The 19,648-nt window shown below is 35.5% G+C and overlaps 1 long non-coding RNA gene across 4 annotated transcripts; it reads right to left on the bottom strand.

Moving 5' to 3' along the window:
- Positions 1 to 1,859: 1,859 nt before the first annotated feature.
- On the bottom strand, positions 1,860 to 14,551 carry LOC103164268. 4 transcript variants are annotated; one of them, XR_004772025.1, is made up of 5 exons: positions 12,078 to 14,551; positions 10,971 to 11,062; positions 7,983 to 8,062; positions 6,261 to 6,394; positions 1,860 to 4,180 (listed from the first exon to the last, which is right to left on the bottom strand). It is a non-coding gene; the product is annotated as an endogenous retrovirus group K member 5 Gag polyprotein (long non-coding RNA). The 4 variants fall into 4 exon arrangements; XR_004772026.1 differs by lacking the exon at positions 6,261 to 6,394; XR_004772024.1 differs by lacking the exon at positions 1,860 to 4,180 and having other exon boundaries at positions 4,719 to 6,434.
- Positions 14,552 to 19,648: the final 5,097 nt, after the last annotated feature.

Genomic DNA, 19,648 nt, shown 5'->3' with positions numbered 1-19,648 from the left:
CAGAAGATGATTACAATAGTTTCTTAGAATATCTATATAATTTTTTTGTGTTCTTTATCTTTTCTTGGGAAGACTTTAAGGCTAACTAAACCAAAATTACTACCTATCCTAAATACGTTTCCGAGTACAGCAAGCAGTTAGTAAAATGCAAACAAGGTGGCTATCGAGATGCTAATGCAGCACAAGGTTCAAGTCAACTCCAAGTGCAGTTCAATAGTCTCATGACATGATCATGATCAGTTTTAACTTCCTGTTTTCTATCCCTTCTGTTCTATATCTTATATACTTTTACTTAGATATTCCATCTTTCAAGTGTTCCCAGGTGAGGCTCTTCATTCCCCAACAAGAAAACCAAAGCTAAAGGAGTCATTGTAGTTTACGGCAAGTTAAATAGTTATATATACAAATATATATATATATATATATATATATATATATTACTGCAAAGTGCACTTTAAAGGCTTCATCCAGTCATTCTATTTGTTTAATTATTTTGTCACCCATAATCTATTTAACACTTTATCCTTCACTTATCTCCCCACTCATTGACCAACATTTCTCTCTCACTGTTTTGCTTCATTTCTGTCACATTGCAAACTTGTACTCCCTGATGAAGGTGTTTGTACCTATCCCACAAACTCATGTATTAAGATTAGATTTTCTGTGTGGTGATATTAGTTGATAGGGACTTTGCGAGGTCATGAAGGTGAATTCTTTGGGAAACTCTTTGGTGATCAAGAAAATTGTTTGTTCTTTTCTACCATATTAAGACCTAGGGACTATAATTATGAATTAGTAATATTAATGTGATACTAAATCTACTGTCATCTTTACTGTGGGCTCAAATACCACTCAGAGAATGTCATCTTATTCATGTAAGCTTTTCCTCTCATTGTTCTTCTATACAGTAAAACTTTTTGAGAAAGGTGGATGTGTTCACCTATCTCCAATTCTACTTTCTAAACTGTATTTAAAGATTCTAATTAGCATTGCTATCCCATTAATTCTACTGAATTTATTCTTACCAATGACTGTTATGATATTGTTAATAAATTCAGTAGACAATAAACAGTTTCCTAATTTTTTCTGTTTGCCTTATTTGAAACTCATGATTCCAGTTTTATTTTTTTATATCTTTACAGTACATTTTATGGATTTTGGACTAAATTAATGATGTCTAAATTTTATTTTTCTAACACTATTTCAGCTCCTCTGTTCTTAAAGTTTGAAATTGTCCTTGTATTAGGCTTGGAGTTCATGCTCTTCAATCTGACCATTCATGCTAATACATTCTACTTAGTGATTTGGCTTTAAATTCTAAGTGCCATGCTGACTTTCAGGACATAGTTTCAGTCCCAATCCCTCTTTCAACTATTATGACCACAATTATCCTCAATAATTTTGTTTACCTGTCTAACAGAAATCCAAATCTCAACTATCTAAAATTGTAATTGTTCCTTTTATTTTATTTGTTAATTTTGCTTACAAGATATTCAATTTTCTCAGACCAAAATGTAAAGTATATAAGATTCTAAAAATATCTCTTAGATCTTTCATACACCCTTTTAAGTAATTCTTTGAACTTTGTCTTAAAAAATACATGCTGTGTAATAGAGTGAGCCATTGTAGGTTTAAAGAGAAATCTGGCACTAGGGAGATTTCCAGAGATCTACAAGGATGACACCAACTGGAAATCTAAGCAATAGAGGCTACCTTAAATGCCTTTCCTTGATAATGATATTGATGACTACTTTATATGCCATCCTAGAGCATTCATCCAGTGGTTGATAGAAGCAGAGGGAGACACCCATAGCTGAACACTGAACTGAATTCCAGGAACCCAGTTGCAGAGAGGGAGCAGTGATGAGCAATGGGGTCAAAACATGTCTGGTGAAACCCACAGAAACAGCTGAACTGAACAAGGGGGAGCTCAGGGACCCCAGGCTGATGTCTGAGAGGCCAGCATGGGACTTATCCAGACCCTCTGAGCATGGGTGTCATGAGAGGACCTCTGCAATCTATGGGGCCTCAGGTGGAAGACCAGTATTTATCTCTAGGACACAAATGGACTTTGGGAGCCCATTTCACATGGAGGGATGCTCTCTCAGTCTGGACACATAGATGAAGGATGATATGGCAGACTTAGGAGATCCCCCGTGGAGAGCCTCACCCTCCCTGGAGACCAGAAGGGGGAGTGCACTATGGACTTGGATGGGTTGGTGGGAGGGACAGGGGAGTAGGGGAGGGAGAGGGAGCTGGGATTGACATGTGAAGCAAGCTTGTTACTGATTTAAAAATAATAAAAAAATAAATTAAATAATTTCTAAATAAAAAATGCATGCTGTATTCATAGCTTATTAATTTCTAGGATTTCAGGAACAATGCTCACCAATGAAAATTTTAGCTTGAAATTTAAACTCCAGGTTGGTGACACATTCACTTATGATTTACAAGTATTCATTCTTTTCATTGAGAAATGAATATAAATGAACCAAACTGTTACCACTTAAACTACAGTGTTATTTATCATTCAGAAGAAAGGGATGTCCCATGGGTTCTATGTTTGAACACTTGGTCCCCACTTGACAGCATTCTCTTAAGAAACTATGGAAATTTGGGAGCATGGCCAATTGGTAAGGCAGAAACCAAGGCCTGAATTTAAAATTTGCAGTGAGTTCAATTTATTGTCTATGGCATATAATGAAAGCTGTAATAAAATTCTTGATGACCTGGACCCTGTCATGGGAATTTTTTAAGAAGTATATAGGTAAGGGCTTACCTACCATGAAAACTTATGGCAATTTAGTGTGATAGGAAATGGAGTATGATAGATTTTGGAGCTCATGAAAGCAATTTTGTCACAGAAATAATGTGTAATTCCAATGTTCTTCTAGAATTTTATTGTCTCAGATAAATTGTCTTTCCGTGTACTTATGGCAAAGTTCGTTTTCAAGGTAACACCTACACAGGACTATCATGTCCAGATGGTGTGACAAAAATCTACTTATAGTGTATTCTTTGCTATTAAGTCTGATAGTAAATAATCAATGGCATTATAATCAAAGTTTCTGTTTCAGTCAATTGACCACCAATCCACTTTTATAGAGCATGGGACTATTTCTAAGAGTGTTAAGTTTAGCTGAAAGACTCAGCTTGAATAAATATCTTTTAAAGGGAAAATTCCAAATATAATTGTGGTAGAGATACCTTGAAAATGAATATCCAAGAATAAGTACTCGTATACTTGTAATCAATATAAATGATAATTAAAAACTCCATTTCTACCTCAAAGTTGAATTTATTTGACTCATTTTGGCAAAGAACATGTCTCTTGTCTACAAGCCAAACTGAGCTTAAGTACAGTTATCTATTTTGATCATTTCACATTCTCCCTTGTTTTTGAACTCTTCAGAGGGCATTTCTCTCTTTTCAAGGTGGAGTCTATAAAGTCATCACTTAATGCAATCTTCACAGAATTCTTTGACCACTTACTAACACTTAGCTAAAGAAACCAGTTGATCAGGGGATACAAAGAAAAAAGTTATTTAGCAATGATCCCGGCTGTTTGTGACTTGAGAAATCTAAACTTGTTTTTTCATATTTATTATATTCTAGTGCTGGAACCAAATATCCATTGAGAGTTTTGTATCATACCAAAAAAGTTAACAAAATGCTCAAAACTTTATGATACAATACATCTATCCTTATAGTGCATTGTCAAACAAGTTGAAAATTAAATTACATTTTATTTTACAAAAGATATCTTTGAACACTCTGTTTTAGGTTAGCCAAAGTAATAATATTGACTATAGGATGGTCTTTGCTTTCTGTATTTGTCAGATTTCTCTAGAATCACAAAATTCCTGGTTTGGACTTCCTTCTGTCTCTCCATCTCTCCATCTATGTATTTCTGTAATTCTATCTATCTATCTGTCTATCTATCTATCTATCTATCTATCTATCTATCTATCTATCTCCATAAATAAATCATATATATATATATATATATATTATATATATTATATATATATTATTTCCTATATGGTGTAGAATTTATTTGAATGACATACAAGCTGCAGTACAGTGAATAGAAAGTTCAATAATCTAGTAGTTGCTCAGTCCCAGTAGGCTGGATATCTCAGCTGGTCTTCTTTAAATGCTGGAATCCTGAAGAATTAGGCTTCAATGCCAAAAAAAAAGAATGGGTGTGCTATTAAAACAAGGGTAAGTAGGCAGAGTAAAAGCTTCCTTTTCTATGCCCTTATATAGATTTCCAGTAGAAGGTATCTCCAGTATTAAAAATGTATCTTCTTGCCTCAAGATCTGGGTCAAAGGTGTGTGTCTTCCTACCTCAAAGGTCTATACTAGAAGTAGATTTACACTTCAAACCATATTTCTGTATTGTCCTCCATTTCTAGATTGTAGTTCATTCCAGGAATAGTCAATTGGCAATCAAGAATAGCCATCATATCTCCCTCACTATATATTAACTAATAAATATTTGTAGTCTGGAAATAATGGAAAAAACATAGATACTTGAATCACTGCTGTAAACACCTGGAGTTATTTTGTGAGTTACTGAACACATGTGTAAGCAGACCTGCCTATGGGATGGTATCTAATTTCTATTAACATTTTTAAGAGGGCAAATATTGTATTGTCTAGTAACTGGAACAAACTTCAAGTTATTTAAAGCCACTATGAATGTAAAGGATAACTAACGAGCAAATATAACTATATTGTGATTGAAAATCATTTCTTCTACAGTTGCAGAATCATAAAGGCTATTAAGACTGTTTTGGAGTATACTTACATTAACACTTGAATGAAATACTAAATCTCAATAGAGGTTTATGGAAATGAAAAATGTCAGTAATTCCCAATTCAGGAGCATATATTTCCTCGAGTTCCTCCATGAACCTCAGGTAAGGAACTGATGATTTATAAGGTTTGACATATCAATAGGAAGATGTCACAGCTGAGAAAGAGTTTTCTTTAAGGAGAACAGTCAACACTGTTTGTTTGGGAACAACTGAATGAACAGTCTCATTCTGGGTGAGTTTCCCAGTTATCGGAGCCAACGAGAAGAATGCATGCATTTGCCACTAGGGAGTTTGCAATGAAGATGTTACCCATCCATCCTGACACTGCTTAATATTAGTAATTGATATGAGTTCATACATGGAGTAAGACGGAAGAAGTCCAAAGCATGTGCACAGTAGGAGCTTGAGAGGGGGTTGACTATCCCTGTCCTCTGAGTGGCATAGTTTTAATATGACAGCAAAAATGTAAGTAGTTGTTAAGATCTTCTTGTGACTGTAGATACTCTAAAGAGCTCTTTTTATGCTTGTTTTGGTCTCTTTAACTGGTTGCCATTTGTTTTTGGGAAATGGAAACAGGATCCCCTATATTCAGTTAGAAATAGAAGATATTTAATTCATTTTGTATAATTCATGTTTGTATAATTCTTTCAATTGGATTTAGTGTGTGTGTGTGTGTGTGTGTGTGTGTGTGTGTGTGTGCGCGCACGCATATATGTTTAGATAGGTCTAGGAAAGACGTTAGCAATGTACAATGCTGGCTCAGCCTTTCTGCCAACTGAGTATGACATTTCCAGTTAGGTAAGTTGGATTTATATTGACAAAGCTGTATTCACTGTCACATAACATCAGCAGCACAAGCCTTCCTCCTCTCCATCCTCAGATGACTATTATCATGAAAAAGTTTAACACAATTTTCCAGAGATGTCTAATTTATAATCAGGATGCGGCTCAGCCAAAGCCTTGAGGAATGTGGCTGGGTGATTTAGTGTGACAGAAATGGATGAGAAACAGCTGTGGAACAGTGAAATTCTGTAATAAAAAAATGTAACTTTTCGCTGGTACTGAATCCAGAATCATCAGTAAACATTCATCAGGAACCTACTACATGCTGCCATGGTGTCTGTCTTCACAGATTTGGTCACAAGGCAAGACACACACACACACACACACACACACACACACACACACACACACACACACACACACAGAGTAACGTCAGCCAGTGACCCCTAAGAGGGAGTTCAGGAGAAAAGCTCCTCACCATAATTCAAAGGTTTAGTCTGAATGCTAAACAAAGAGGAGAAAGTAAATCAGTCGGTTCCACAAATAATCTTGAGATTATAACAAACAGGAGGTCGGGAAGGCAAGGGTAGCTGATGTGGAGAGACTGGAGAGGCAGAGCTGCAGAGTCTGCCTTCTGCATTCTTCATCACTTACACAGTGTATGTCCTCTTCTGAATATTGCTCTTTTAACTGAGGCTAAAATGAATTGCCAATTCTGAAGCTTGTGGGACTGTGACCTTGATGACATTCATTTGTATGTGGTGCTCTGGCTGGCTGCTTTTGTTCTCCTAGTTAAGAAGAAATTTGTTTTGCTGTGGGGACATCAGCCTGTAAGGCCAACAAAATGAAAGGCTATCTCATTCTTGACTTGATTAGGAGATACATTAGAACAGCAAAATGATCGAAGCTCATAATGACTTCACTAAACTCTGAGGCAAGTGTAAGCACATCCATATTCTAAAGTGCCTTACGTACAGGAGGAAACAGCCATTCATCTCTCCTCTTCCTACACTGTGTATCACTATTCACAGCTATAAATATAGTTTCAATGTGAAAGCAAGAGCCATGTTCCCACTGTCTAAAGAATCACTCCAGACATCTCTCAGAAAATGGCTAGGCAACACTAACATTGTCAAGGTGACTAATTCACAAAATGCATTTACAGTCATGTTTCTCTTTACAACAACATGTGTTTCAATCAAAAGAATAGATGAGCATAATTACACAGCTGAAATATTCATTTAAATAGCCCATAACAATTTTTAAAATGTTATTTTAAAATCCCTCTAAATGTGAGGAATAAAAAGAGGATTCATTTTTTTCTTTTGCTATGGTAGATGTGTTATGAGCTCCAGCATTATAAGGGCCCAGAATAGCCACATGAGTAAGAGGAGCAGGGATCAGATGGAAAACCTGATCCTTCAAAGAAATTATGTTTGGTGAGGCAAATAGAGTAAAATATGCTGATGGCTGAGTCGGTCAGCTGATAATCCCTTGTGTGACAGCATAACTACAGTTAGGAAGTCAGACATATGTAGAATACTTCACCAAAGATCTCAGTAGAAAGGAGTACACTGAAGACATGATACTTGCAGTGTAAATGGAGTTCATAATAGGTCTAAATAATAAAAGTCTGGAGTCAGAAGTAGAGGAAAATGCTCAGAGATCAGGGAGAAGAAGGAGCAAGCGAAAGCCACCTTTACCTCATTTGCTTCTCAGCAGAAGAGAGAGTGAGTTCCTGTTTCTTCCTGCTATTTCTTCTCTCTGCCCCACCATCTTACTTCCTGTCTCTGTCCAGCTGTCACATTTTCTGTTTCCACCCAGCCACCTTACTTCCTGTCTGTCTGTACAGACCTCCAGGCCTCTATGGTTAGTTATAGTGGCCAGCTCCATCCTCTGAGCTCCATACAACCTTTATTTGTACAAGGAAGATACCAACACATTGCAGGAGGCTGGGAAGTCTGTTGCTATGCTTGTGAGGTTACATGAGTCATTTTTTACTCTTTGCAATGATGGCTCAGTGGAAACTGATAACACTTGGATTCTATACAGAATATGGTTTCAATATATCTTAAGACGATGTCAAATCAGAGATTTATTAATAATTGTATAAAATACCTAATCTGTACTGGTCAGGACTATATCTTTTTAACAACATAATTTGTGTCCATGATAAAAATTTAAATGTCTGGAACTAAAAGATTGCTTTTTCTGTGGGCAATGTTCTGGGAAACATAATTGCATAACATCTAAGCCAACAATAAAGCAAGAGAGGCCTCATGTGTTTTCCTTAGCAAACTGATGGTTCAAAATCCATACTGAAGCCTTATGAAAATGAGTTTCGCTAATCAGGATATTTAGCCTAAGTATAGTCACCTCTAGTGTTTCCCACGAGAAGAGTCCATTGACAGACAGGAACAGCTTTTCTCCAAAGGGATTCTGAAGCTGATCACAATCTGCAGGAAGTGATCATTAAACCCTCAGTATTTAGGAGTATTCGGTATCACATGAGCACAGCAACCCCAAAACAGAAAATGGGTGTTAAATACTAACGAAATTGTTCTTTGAAAATTTAATATTCTACCAACAGATTGAAAATTTCAAAAAAAAAAAAAAAAACAGAACATTTCACAAAGAAGAGTTTCTAAGAAAAGAGTCTCTAAGTCTCTAAACTACTGTACTGCCTCTACAGGAGACATAAATAGTACATGGTGGGCAAGAGCTGGCAAAAGTGAACCGTTTGAATTTTTTAATGATTGTTTTTGATGATAATTAACCTCACAGCGATTTAAAAATAATATCTATATGTCAAAATAAAATAGGGTTATCAGCAAAAATTTTTTCCTACTGTCTGAGGAAAAGATGGCAGAAAGTGACAATTTTACACATAAACAGATCTACATATGACAGAGATGAGCATGCTATTATGCAATGGCATGATGATGATGAAATCATGTCCTATTCATGCTTTTATATGAGTTTTTATTAAAATAGTCAAAATTTTCCATTTTTCCTTTTATTGAAAATAGACTTTTCTCACATAAACATGTCTTGCTTATAGTTCCCCCCTCCCTCCACTACTCCAAGTTCCTCCCCACCCGCCCTCCCCTCCAGATATATTCCCTTTCTGTCTCTCATTAGAAATAAACAGAATTCTAAGAGATACCAAACATAACAAAATAAAATATAATAAGATATAAACAAAAACCATCTCATGGAGACTGGACAAGGCAACTCACCAGAGATAAAAGAGCCCCAAGAGCAGAGAAAAGAATCAGAAGCCCACTCATTTATACACTCAAGTCTCATAAAAATACTAATTTGTAAGCTATAATATATACACAGAGGACGTGGCCCTGTACTTGCTGCTTCTGTCTATGTTAGTTAATATGAATGTTTTGTAGTTGATTCAAAGTGCCTTGTTCACCTGGTGTCTTTCTGCCTTCTCCTCCTCCATGGAGTTCCCTGAGCTCTGAGGGGGAAGGATTTAATGGAAACATCCCATTTAGAGTTGTGTGTTCCAAGGATTCTCTCCATTTTTATTATTTGGATGTATATCTCTGCATCTGTCCCAAACTGGGAAAGAAGAAGACTTGTTGATGATGGCTGAATAAGGCACAGATTTATGAGTATAACTGAATATCATTAAGAGTCACTTTATTGATAGTTTTTTTTAGACCATTCATGTTTGGCTTTACTGTAGGTCTTTAGGCTGTTCAGTCTCTGGGTCCTGGTCACCCAAGCAGTGTTAGGAAAGAGTTCAATCTTTTGGAGTGGGCATCAAGTCAAATCAGACATTGATTGGCTACTCCCACAAGTTCTGTGCCACCATTGCCCTAGCATGTCTTGTAGATAGGACAGATTAAAGGTAGGTCAAAGGTTTTGTGTCAGGGTTGGTGTTTACAATTCTCTTTTGGTTTCTTGCAAAATATCTTCTCACACCAAAGACAATATAGTGTAGAGGTGAAGGCTCCATGAAGGCACCAGCTTGATCTATTCATGCTCAATGAGTGTAGGTGTTTGTTGGTGGTGGTGGTGGTATTTTTTCTTTTTTGGACAATCAGGCCTTACTCATCACTGTCAGTATATAAAAAGCAACTAATTGCCTTAGCAACAGCCTGAGTTGTTTGCGTATCTTCATGTGACCCTTTTGGCCAATAATTCAATGGAATGTAACAGTCTCAGTACTGCAAGTCTTTTATGAGACAAGAGATGGCCAGTTTAGACTCTGTGTCCCTTGTTAGGAGACCTCATTTGCATCGTTTTCATATAGTTTAGGAAGTTTTCATTGTACTAGGTTTCTGTATCATCCTTCAAATTCCACTCCATTCCAGCTGCCTTTACCTCCTGCTTTCTCTCCATGAATACTATCAGCCCTGCCCTTTTCACCTGGTCTTCTCACTCACATCCTCACCTGCTCCCAGTCGACTCACAAAATCTGTCCTTTTCCCTCTCCCATGGAGATCCATTGGTTACAACGGCAGTCATCAAGAATATAACTGATATTGATGAGGACACAGACAAAGGGGAATGTTTATCCACTAATACTAGGAATGTGAATTCATCTATCCACTATGACTGTTCCTCAAGAAAGTAGCAATGAACCAACCTTATCATCCCAAAGATTCCAAATCAACATGTCCGTGAGATACCTGTATATAAATGTTGACTTCGGCACTTTTCAAAATATCCAACTTATGACACCAGCAGAGGTGTCTATCAATGAATAGTGGATGAAGGAAATCTGGTTCATATACACAATGCCATGCAGGACAAGAACTTCCATTTAAAAACAAATGAAGATATGCTGTTTGTAGGACAATAGATAAAACTGAAGATAATCTTACGAGGAAAATTAAATCAGTCTCTGGAAAATGTCACATTTTTTTCTCATTTGGAGGTTGTAGATTTTATGTAGATACATAAGTAAACTGTGTACACATGGCATGAAAGTTGAAGTAAATCAGTCTAGAGGAACAAAGGTGATTAATGGGGCAGATAGAAAAAGGGAAGCTGACAAGGTAAAAGGAGGAATATGCACAAATTAGCTTATATATTGGCATGAAAATATCCTAATGTAATCTAGAATACTAAAATAATATAAATGAAAATGATCAAAATAAAAGTGTAGTTCTTATATAATTTATCAGAGAACTATGTAAGACTTGGAGGAAGATGATCATTTTTATAGGCAACTTTCTTTTGAGTGAGTTTGATCTATATCACTTTTCTGTAGTTGTAACAATATTTTGCTTTTGCCTTTCATTTCGTGAAATGAATAGATTGGAAATGGAAGTATGACAAAAAAAAGTCACAAGGAATGAGTGGTCATTTAATATACAAGAAGTAGAAAAGCTGATTTACCAGATTCTCCTCTTGTTTGTTCCTCTCCCAGATATATGTTCCAGATGAGAAAACTTAGCGATTGGAGGGACAGTCCATTGAGTTTACTAGGTCTGAAAGAATACAAACATTGGCATGTTCACATGATTTCGACCCATCTTAAGTGCAGTAGCTGTCTGAGAATTCTGGACTGAAATTACCAAGCTGGCAAAATCTTATCTATGTTGTGACATATGCAAGCCATTTCCTAACACAGGGCCTCCTGGACAGTTTATAGGCCGTGCCACCTTCATTTGAAGTAAAAAACAGCGACTACTATCCTCTCTGCTTTCCTGTTCTTTGAATAGTGTGCTCTTTGACTAACAAAGGATTCTTGGATCAGTCATTTAAGGGTGCTTGTAGAAGAGTCTCACTGGGAGGATATATTCTTCTCATATTTCCTTTCTTAGTTTTAGCACAATTTAAATTAACTTAATAGCTCAGCATAATACTGTAAGAATTTGTAGCTCTGAGAATTTATAAAGCTGCTCATATTAACAAGAAGTCTTGAAAAATACAAAGATGACATTATTTTAGTAGATTATCTATGCTAGGTGAGGCAAAGATGTGTTATTCGGCATTAACTGTCAAATGTACTATCTGGTATACTATTAAGACACATAGGTTTATAGCTTCAAATAAAATGTTGGGCTGGGAACTTAGCTCACTGGAAAAAGAAATTGCTTTGTGTGCACTAGGCCCAGGAGTTTTCAATACCCAGCAATAAAATAAAAGTAAAATATTGAATGCCTAATATATCTTTTACTTGAGTGGAAAAACATGATGTTTAAAAAGAATTGTATTTCCATCGAAAATACAGTGTTTCTCCAAACAAGTTTTTGATGAAGAGAATGTGTACCATAGAACTACACTTCTCTATGCCTTAGATCAAACTTAATGTTTGTAAATATCAATATAAAACATTAAAAAGTTATAGCTAAAGCTAGCTTATCTAACTAATAAACCAAGAAAGGAACAACTTATTGTAAGATAAGGTAACATAGCACATTAAGCTTGTCACTTAGACAAAACACTACAGAAAAATATTAGACTTCTATCTGCACCAACAAAGCCAAGTAAAGAGCTAACCTTCATGATGTGATGGTGTCATGTCAAGTGACAATGGTCGCAGACTTTTATCTTCTCCAGTGTCATGAAACCCCAAAGCAGACCAATAGAGACCATAATAGGGAGACTGGACTTCTATCACCAATAGAAATAGAGGGGTGTTCAATTTGCTGCTCAGTATGTGGTTTCAGGATAGCTGTGCAGACAGGTTCTCATCACAGTCTAGAAATAACAAAACAATCTCAAATTTGGCTTCAGAGAATACAAGTGAGGAGTAGAAATGAGGTTCTCTTAGTACAAAGAGATTCAATTTAGGGTCCCTAACATCCACCCCAAGCTAAGAGTAACAATAGGGCACCTTCCGCCCTTATTATCAATGAAATATCATCCAAAAACCTAGAAAACAAAACCCTAGACTAAGGTATTTGTGTGTAAACTGTATCAACTATTTGTAGATTCATACTGATATTTTATAAAATAATTTCAGAATCAAATTATATGTATGTTCTTATGTAATGCCATTATTTAGCCAAATTGAGAAAAAGTCCAATAATTACATCAATAGACACATATGTACAGAGATAAAACACTAATTTTTAATAAAAACTTATCAATGTAATATTCAAATCTTCCATAGAAATTTCTGAAAGCTTAACCTAGACATTATGCTGTGTATTAGATGTCAAATGCCTTTTTATCTATGACCAGAAATAGAGTAGAAATCCTGTCTTTCACTCATTAAAAGTAACAATGTTTTGGAGTCTCCATACACTGAAACATTAATAGCAACAGGAAGAAAGAGTTACCATCTATAAAGAACACGTTCACAAATGACTTAATGATACCTATAGCAAATTCTAAGCTAATAATGAAACCTCAGCTTTCATCAATTAGTGACTTTAGTAAGGTCTGAGTGTGCAAAGGCAATATACTATATTTTTTCTATACTAGCAACTAATGATTAAGAAATTAAACTTATAATTTTCCATTTCTAACATAACCTATCTTAAAGCACATGAACTCTGCTTTGTAAAGCTACAGTAACAACTGAGAACTCTTGCTGAATGCATTTTAGTCTAATCTAATGTACAGATACATGAACATGTTGGGAAAACCAACATTGTTGAAATACCAAATTGGGTGAAAATAAATTTAGTTTGAGCCTACTCAAACATTTCTGAAAATTTGCCTTATTAGAGATAGTCAAAAATCACCTACAAAACAAAGATTCTAGAGGAGTTGCAGTGTGTGAATAAACGCTTACACATGTAGGTAGTAAATGAATTAAATAGAGAATAGAAACACAGATTACACTTAGAAGAGCAATTTATTTTTCTTCCCAAGTGGAAAAAGCAATAAAAAGGAAGCATAATTGTTTAAATATAGATATATGTGAAGGCATATTAATAAAAAGTAACATATATGAATTTATGATAAATTTTTAAATCAATGAAACTAAATATTGAAAAATTTATATGGAAATACAAAGAGCCAAAATAAGCCATGACACCTTTGTAGAAAAGAGAGAGGCAATATATATTAGTAATCATCCATGAAGCCCCAGTTATTAAGAAACTACCGTCTTCTTACTAAGAAAAATATAAAAAGAACTCAAAACTTATATATATTTAGATACTTGCTTTAAATCAAATTAATAATTCAGAGAATAAAAGGAGGTTCTTTACAATAAATAGAGCTATGATAATTGAATATCCATATGGAATTATAAAATAGAAAATGTGTCCCGCTGCATACAATACACAAAATTCAGTTTGATATTCAGTAACATATCTCAAAAGGGATAAAAACCAGAGATTTCTGAGCCACTGTCCCCTAATAAAATCATTTGGATTTTATGAAGAGTGTCCTCCTACAGTATGATCTTGTAACTCTTACCCAAGTATTGTAACTGACACAATGAAGAGACAGGTATATGTCACAATAACCTTGTAGCTCCAAAATAAATTAGCTACAAATATAAAGATAGTGATGCCTTTATACACATACATATATTAAATTAGAAGGTTAATATAATGTAATGAAATTAATATAAATATAGCTTAGTCACATTTTCCAGGAACGTAAAAAATAATTCTATTTCAAGGGACTTATATTAATTAACTTTCTAAGACCAATACATGGTACAAACCTATAATATGAAAGGTTTTTGACTCACAGTTTTGGAGAAATTTAATTTTGATTTGGAAGTGGTTATTGTTTTAGTATAGCTTCTGGGTTAGGGATACAGTCTTGAGTTTACTTCCTCTCTCAGTAATAAGATCCCATCCAGCCCAGACCTGTGTTAATCCTCTGCAGTTTTGGTGAGTTCATATATGCATTGGCCCCACTGTGCTTGATGGCATTCCAGAATGGGGCAGGGAGGTTGAGTTGGGGGAAGAACAGAAGAAAGCAAGATAAGAGTTAATATAATAGAGGGAGACATTATAAGTTTAAAAAGAAATCAGGCACTAGGGAAATGTCTGGAGAGCTACAAAGATGACACCAACAAACAATCTAAGCAACAAAGGAGAGGCTACCTTAAATGCCCTCTCCTGATAATGAGATTGATGACTAATCCATATGCCATTTTATAGCCTTCATCCAGCAGCTGGTGGAAGTAGAAGCAGACACCCACAGCTAAACCTTGAACTGAACTGGAATCCAGATGCAGAGAAGGAGGACTGATGAACAAAGGCTTCCAGAACTCCTGAATGTGGGTGTCAGAGAGGATACCTTGAATATTTATTGGGCCTCTTGTAGTGGATCAGTACTTATTGCCACCATAGGAATCGGTTTTAGGAGCCCATCCCACATGGAGGGATACTCCCTGAGCCTAGACACAAGGGGATTGGCCTAGGCCCTATCCCCCCAAAATATGACAGACTTTGAAGACTCCCTATGCATGGCATCACCTTTCCTGGGGAGCAGAAAGGGATGGGTAGGGCATTATTGGGGGGGACAGGGGAGGAAGGGAGGGAGAGGGACCTGGTATTGACATGCAAAATAATTTTCTTGCTGATATAAAAAGAAAAAAAAACAAAAAGCATGGGTCCTGAATATATTACTATGAAAATATGACAAAAAAGTTACCATCCTTCCAAAAGTGCTGGTTTCCATATGAAAGTATTTAACATAGTTTTATTTTCTCCCTTATACTTTTCTTTTTTAACATCTATTTATTTTTATTTTAAGTGAGTTGATATTTTCCATGAGTATTGGGTCCCCTGGAGCTGGAGTTACAGACAGTTTTGAGCTGCCATGTGGGTGCTGGGCATTGAACTTGGGTCCTCAAGAAGAGCAGTTGTGCTATTAACCACTGAGACATCTGCCGCCTTTATACTTTTCAATTAGGTATATTATTTTTCGATGAAACTTCATCAATAGTTTTTAGATGGGAACCAAAACTCAAAGTTAGGTAGATCAGAAAGGAGGAGTGGATCTGAGAAGTGTTGTGGTGTGAATATGATCAAAACACATTGTACAGTTTTCAAAGAACTAATATAAATATAAAATTTATTTTAAAATACAATTTTTAAAATTTTGAGATTATAACATAATTACATTTCTTCCTTCCATTTCCTCCCTCCAAACCTTCCCATATACCTCTCTCCACCCTCACTCTCCTTAAAATCCATGGCCTCTATTTTTATTTGAAATTGCACACACACACACACACACACACACACACACACACACACACACACACACACTATCTATTGTATATCTATTTGTATATATGAATGTGTACATATATACATAATATATGTATAATATATATAACATAATTATAAATATACTAAATATTATATATAATTAGTTAATATTATCTGTTCTGCTGTATAATGTTACTTCTCTCTATATATTTCTATGTATGTTCTCAGGGATGTCCATTTGCCTTTGGACAACCAATTGATACACTTTTCCCTGGGGAAACCTGCTTCTCCAGCTCTTAGTTTTTCTCAGTTGCCTAACTTCTTTGTGTAAGGATAATGCCTCCTGGGAGTGTTCCCATCTATTTTGGCCTATTCATTGGTGTCCTCCTTGCTTAGCACACAATTGGCCAGACATGTTGGTTTGACTTTGTGGTTATATCTTCTGATACTGCTAAAAGACACAATTTAATGGGGAAGTACTTGATCTTCTGGCTCTTACAATCTTTCTGCCTTCTATTCTGCATTGTTCTGTGAGTCTTATGTGTAGTCGTTGTATTATAAATATGTCTATTGGGTCTAGGCTACACAACTCTGCAACTTTTTTGGTTATGATCTTCTGTGGGGGTTTCAATCTGTTACAAAGAGAAATTTCCTTGACAAGGAGTGAAAACTATACTTATCTGTGAGTATGAGGAAAAATGCCATAGATGATTGTTAGAACTTACGCTGCTTTAGCAAATTAGTAGTTGTAAATTCTCCTCCAATAACTATGACTATTGGTAGACTGAAAGACCAGCTCTCAAGACTGCTCCCAGCATTTAAAGAAGAGTTCCACAGTGTAGCAAAACTGAACTTAAGGTTTTTCTGAGTGATATGAAATAAATTCAGACATATGCTGTTTGGGTTATGTTCTTTATTTTTCTGTCCACTTTTCTGTCTTCTAATTTTCTTCTAAGTTTTAATTCTTTCTAGTTCTCCTTTGTTTCAATTCTCTGTTCCAATTCTTGCTTCTCTGTTCACCAAGGTTAAATAAATTTTTATAGGAGGTTGAGGAAATAAGAAAAAATTACAAGAGTTATATCTCATTGGTCATAGTGCATTTCTTGGGAAAACAAAAAGGAGCCAAGCCATTTACCATGACAGCCTCAAGGTTCCAGATGAAAGACTGTGACCAGAAGCTGGGGCACAGTGACCTGTGGGACAAGCTTGGAGACATAGGTCTTTATCACCAAGACTTGGCAAGTGAAGAATTGGCTGATTTTTAGGTTACTTTGTATTAATAATACAAATAGACATTTGAAACTTTGACCTTGTGCATATCCATAAAGTTTTAAATTTATGATCAATTTACAGAAAATTTTTGTCTAATTTAAAGTTACTGTGAGGTAACAATGAGCTAGTTTTGTGCAGCTTGTCTTAGACTGTGGAGAAGTTGTTTTCAAGTTTTCACTCTTACTTAGCAAGTCTTAAAACCAATTAGAGAGTTGGTCATTAATGTGGATTATAGACAACACAGTCAGGGAGGAGTTTTGGTTGGTGTACTCTTTCCTTTCTCTTTCAAAAACTAAAATGGTTATTTTGGTGTTAATGTGATTGGTAGTTGTCTCTAGTAAAATAAATTGAGGAAATAAACATATACATGAAATAGCATTATAATTTTAAGGAAACGACATATATATTCACATATACATATCTTATATATTTATATGTGTATATAATATATGTATATTCATTCATATATTGTCCCGCGCTATCGTCTCGCCAGCAAGAACGACACAGGACACTCGGATCCTTCTGCAGTAAAGCTTTAATGCATCTTGAGAGACAGATGATCAGCTTCTTATTAGGGAGACCCCAAGCCAAGAATCCCGTCCCCTTATAAAGGCTTATAAGCTCCGAGCAGTGCGTGTACAGCTGGGATAGGTGGAGGACTCATCACCCTATGATGCCACGGGAGAGGCAAGACTAGGCAAGTGGAAAAACACTTGGCACATGTGCACCAACGTTGTTTACTTGATCCGGCAGCGGATGTCAGCGCCATCTTGTAATGGCGAATGTGAGTGCGGCTCCTCACAATATATGTTACATATAAGTGTATATATCTTGAGGTCTAAAGTAATAAAATTACTATGCATTTAAAAGACTATGCATTTAAAAGAAAATCATTCAAGGAGCCAACTGTCATGAACACATATTTCTTGAGAAGAACTATGTGCCCCAACAGCATGGAATGGGATGAAAATAAGAAAAGAACACTCTTGAATATCTTCTTCCTGTCATTTTTTGCCTTCAACCTCATGTTACAAGAAACAACTCATGTGCTTTTGAGGGCTCTAAAAATCTAGCCCCTGGACACCTTTCGTTTTCTTTTCTAAGTTTCAATTAAAGTTACAGAATCTTCAACACCTTTTTGTTCTTAGAACTAAACAAGTTTCCAAGGGAAACAATATAAATAGAAACTGATATTTGAAGGAAAGATTATGAAAATATCTACAAAGTTTTCAAGAAAATGTTTCTTTAAGCAAATGTTACAAAGTGTAATTTAAATGCTTCTCAGGATGCAATTTTAATTTCTTTCCTACAGGCATTAGTCTTAGGAGCATTTTGTGTGCATATACGTATACAGGTGTAAGATTTTATAAAATGTGATCAGTAAATTCCAGAGTACACTTAATAACTGCTTTAAAAATATGTTTTCCTTGGTTGGGGCTAAGATATAGGAGCCTAGCCACTTATAGTATCTGCTTAAAAACTAACTCATTGGCTCTAGAAAAAAAAGTAATATATGGGAGTTTGTAATAATAGTATGTGGTTGAAATTTGAATTGTTCCAAACTGTAATCTATACAGACATAAATTAATTAAAATACAAAGTGCTTACTCCCTTACAATTTATATATTGTGTAATTCATTGATAAATAATGGAGCATTCTATTAGAAAAGTCTAAATAAAGAATGACAAGTTTGTACTAAATCAATAAATGCTATTTTTTTGGTTGATTTTTTCTTCTGCAATATTATTTCAGCAGAAAAATTAATATCAAGACATGACTGTTACTCAAAAAATAAAAGACCAAGAGACTGATATTGGGGTTCAAACTTCAAGCTAATTATCAGAAAATCAAAGTGGCAGGGCTACTACCTCTTATCAGTACCTCAGACTGAAAGTGAATCTAGGTTTCACCAAATTTCAGACTGTTCGCTCTTCTCAGTGTGGCTGGAGAATCCCGAGACTGATTGTTTTCCTAGCCTCCATGTAGCTGGAGAATGAATGCTTGATACTGAGACCTTGCTCCTGTCTTATATACCTCCCTAATCCTGGAATTAAAGGCATGTAATCGCAGATGCTGAGACCATCTTTGTGTGAGATGATTCCCTTTAGGACTGGATCAGTCTTGTGTAGATCTGGGTGACTTTGAACTCAGAGAGATCAGTCTACTTCTTAATCCTGAGTCCTAGTATTAAAAGTGTATACCATTACCTCCTAGCTGACTGCTTGGATTAAAGGTATGTGCCTGGATTCTATGGTTTGTTGCTGACTTTGTTTTCTGAATCCTCAGGCAAGATTTAATAAATCATAAATAATATATCACCACACATGACAATATGCATGTGTGCGATAATGCAGCCTAGTTGCCATATTTGTTCATAAATAGAACTATTTTGTTTAATTGCTTATCTTTTTACTCAGAAGAAATTAATTACTAATTTTTAGAATAAAAGCATTCTGGTAATTTTTTTGCAGCAAATACTATAAACATTTAGAAAACTCACTGTTACATTATTTTAAGGTGAGTAAAAACTTTTTTGTGGCTACTATTGTTTTTTCAAGACAGGGCTTTTCTAGGTGTATTCCTGATTGTCCTGGTACTCCCTCTGTAGACAAGACTGGCCTTGATCTCACAAGAGTTCCTCTTGCCTCTGCCTCCAGAGCAGTGGG

The sequence above is a fragment of the Cricetulus griseus genome, assembly GCF_003668045.3.
Source record: "Cricetulus griseus strain 17A/GY chromosome 1 unlocalized genomic scaffold, alternate assembly CriGri-PICRH-1.0 chr1_0, whole genome shotgun sequence".
NCBI lineage: Eukaryota > Metazoa > Chordata > Mammalia > Rodentia > Cricetidae > Cricetulus > Cricetulus griseus.
The sequence above is the reverse complement of the archived record's forward strand: the minus strand, read 5'-3'. Positions and strand labels throughout refer to the sequence as shown.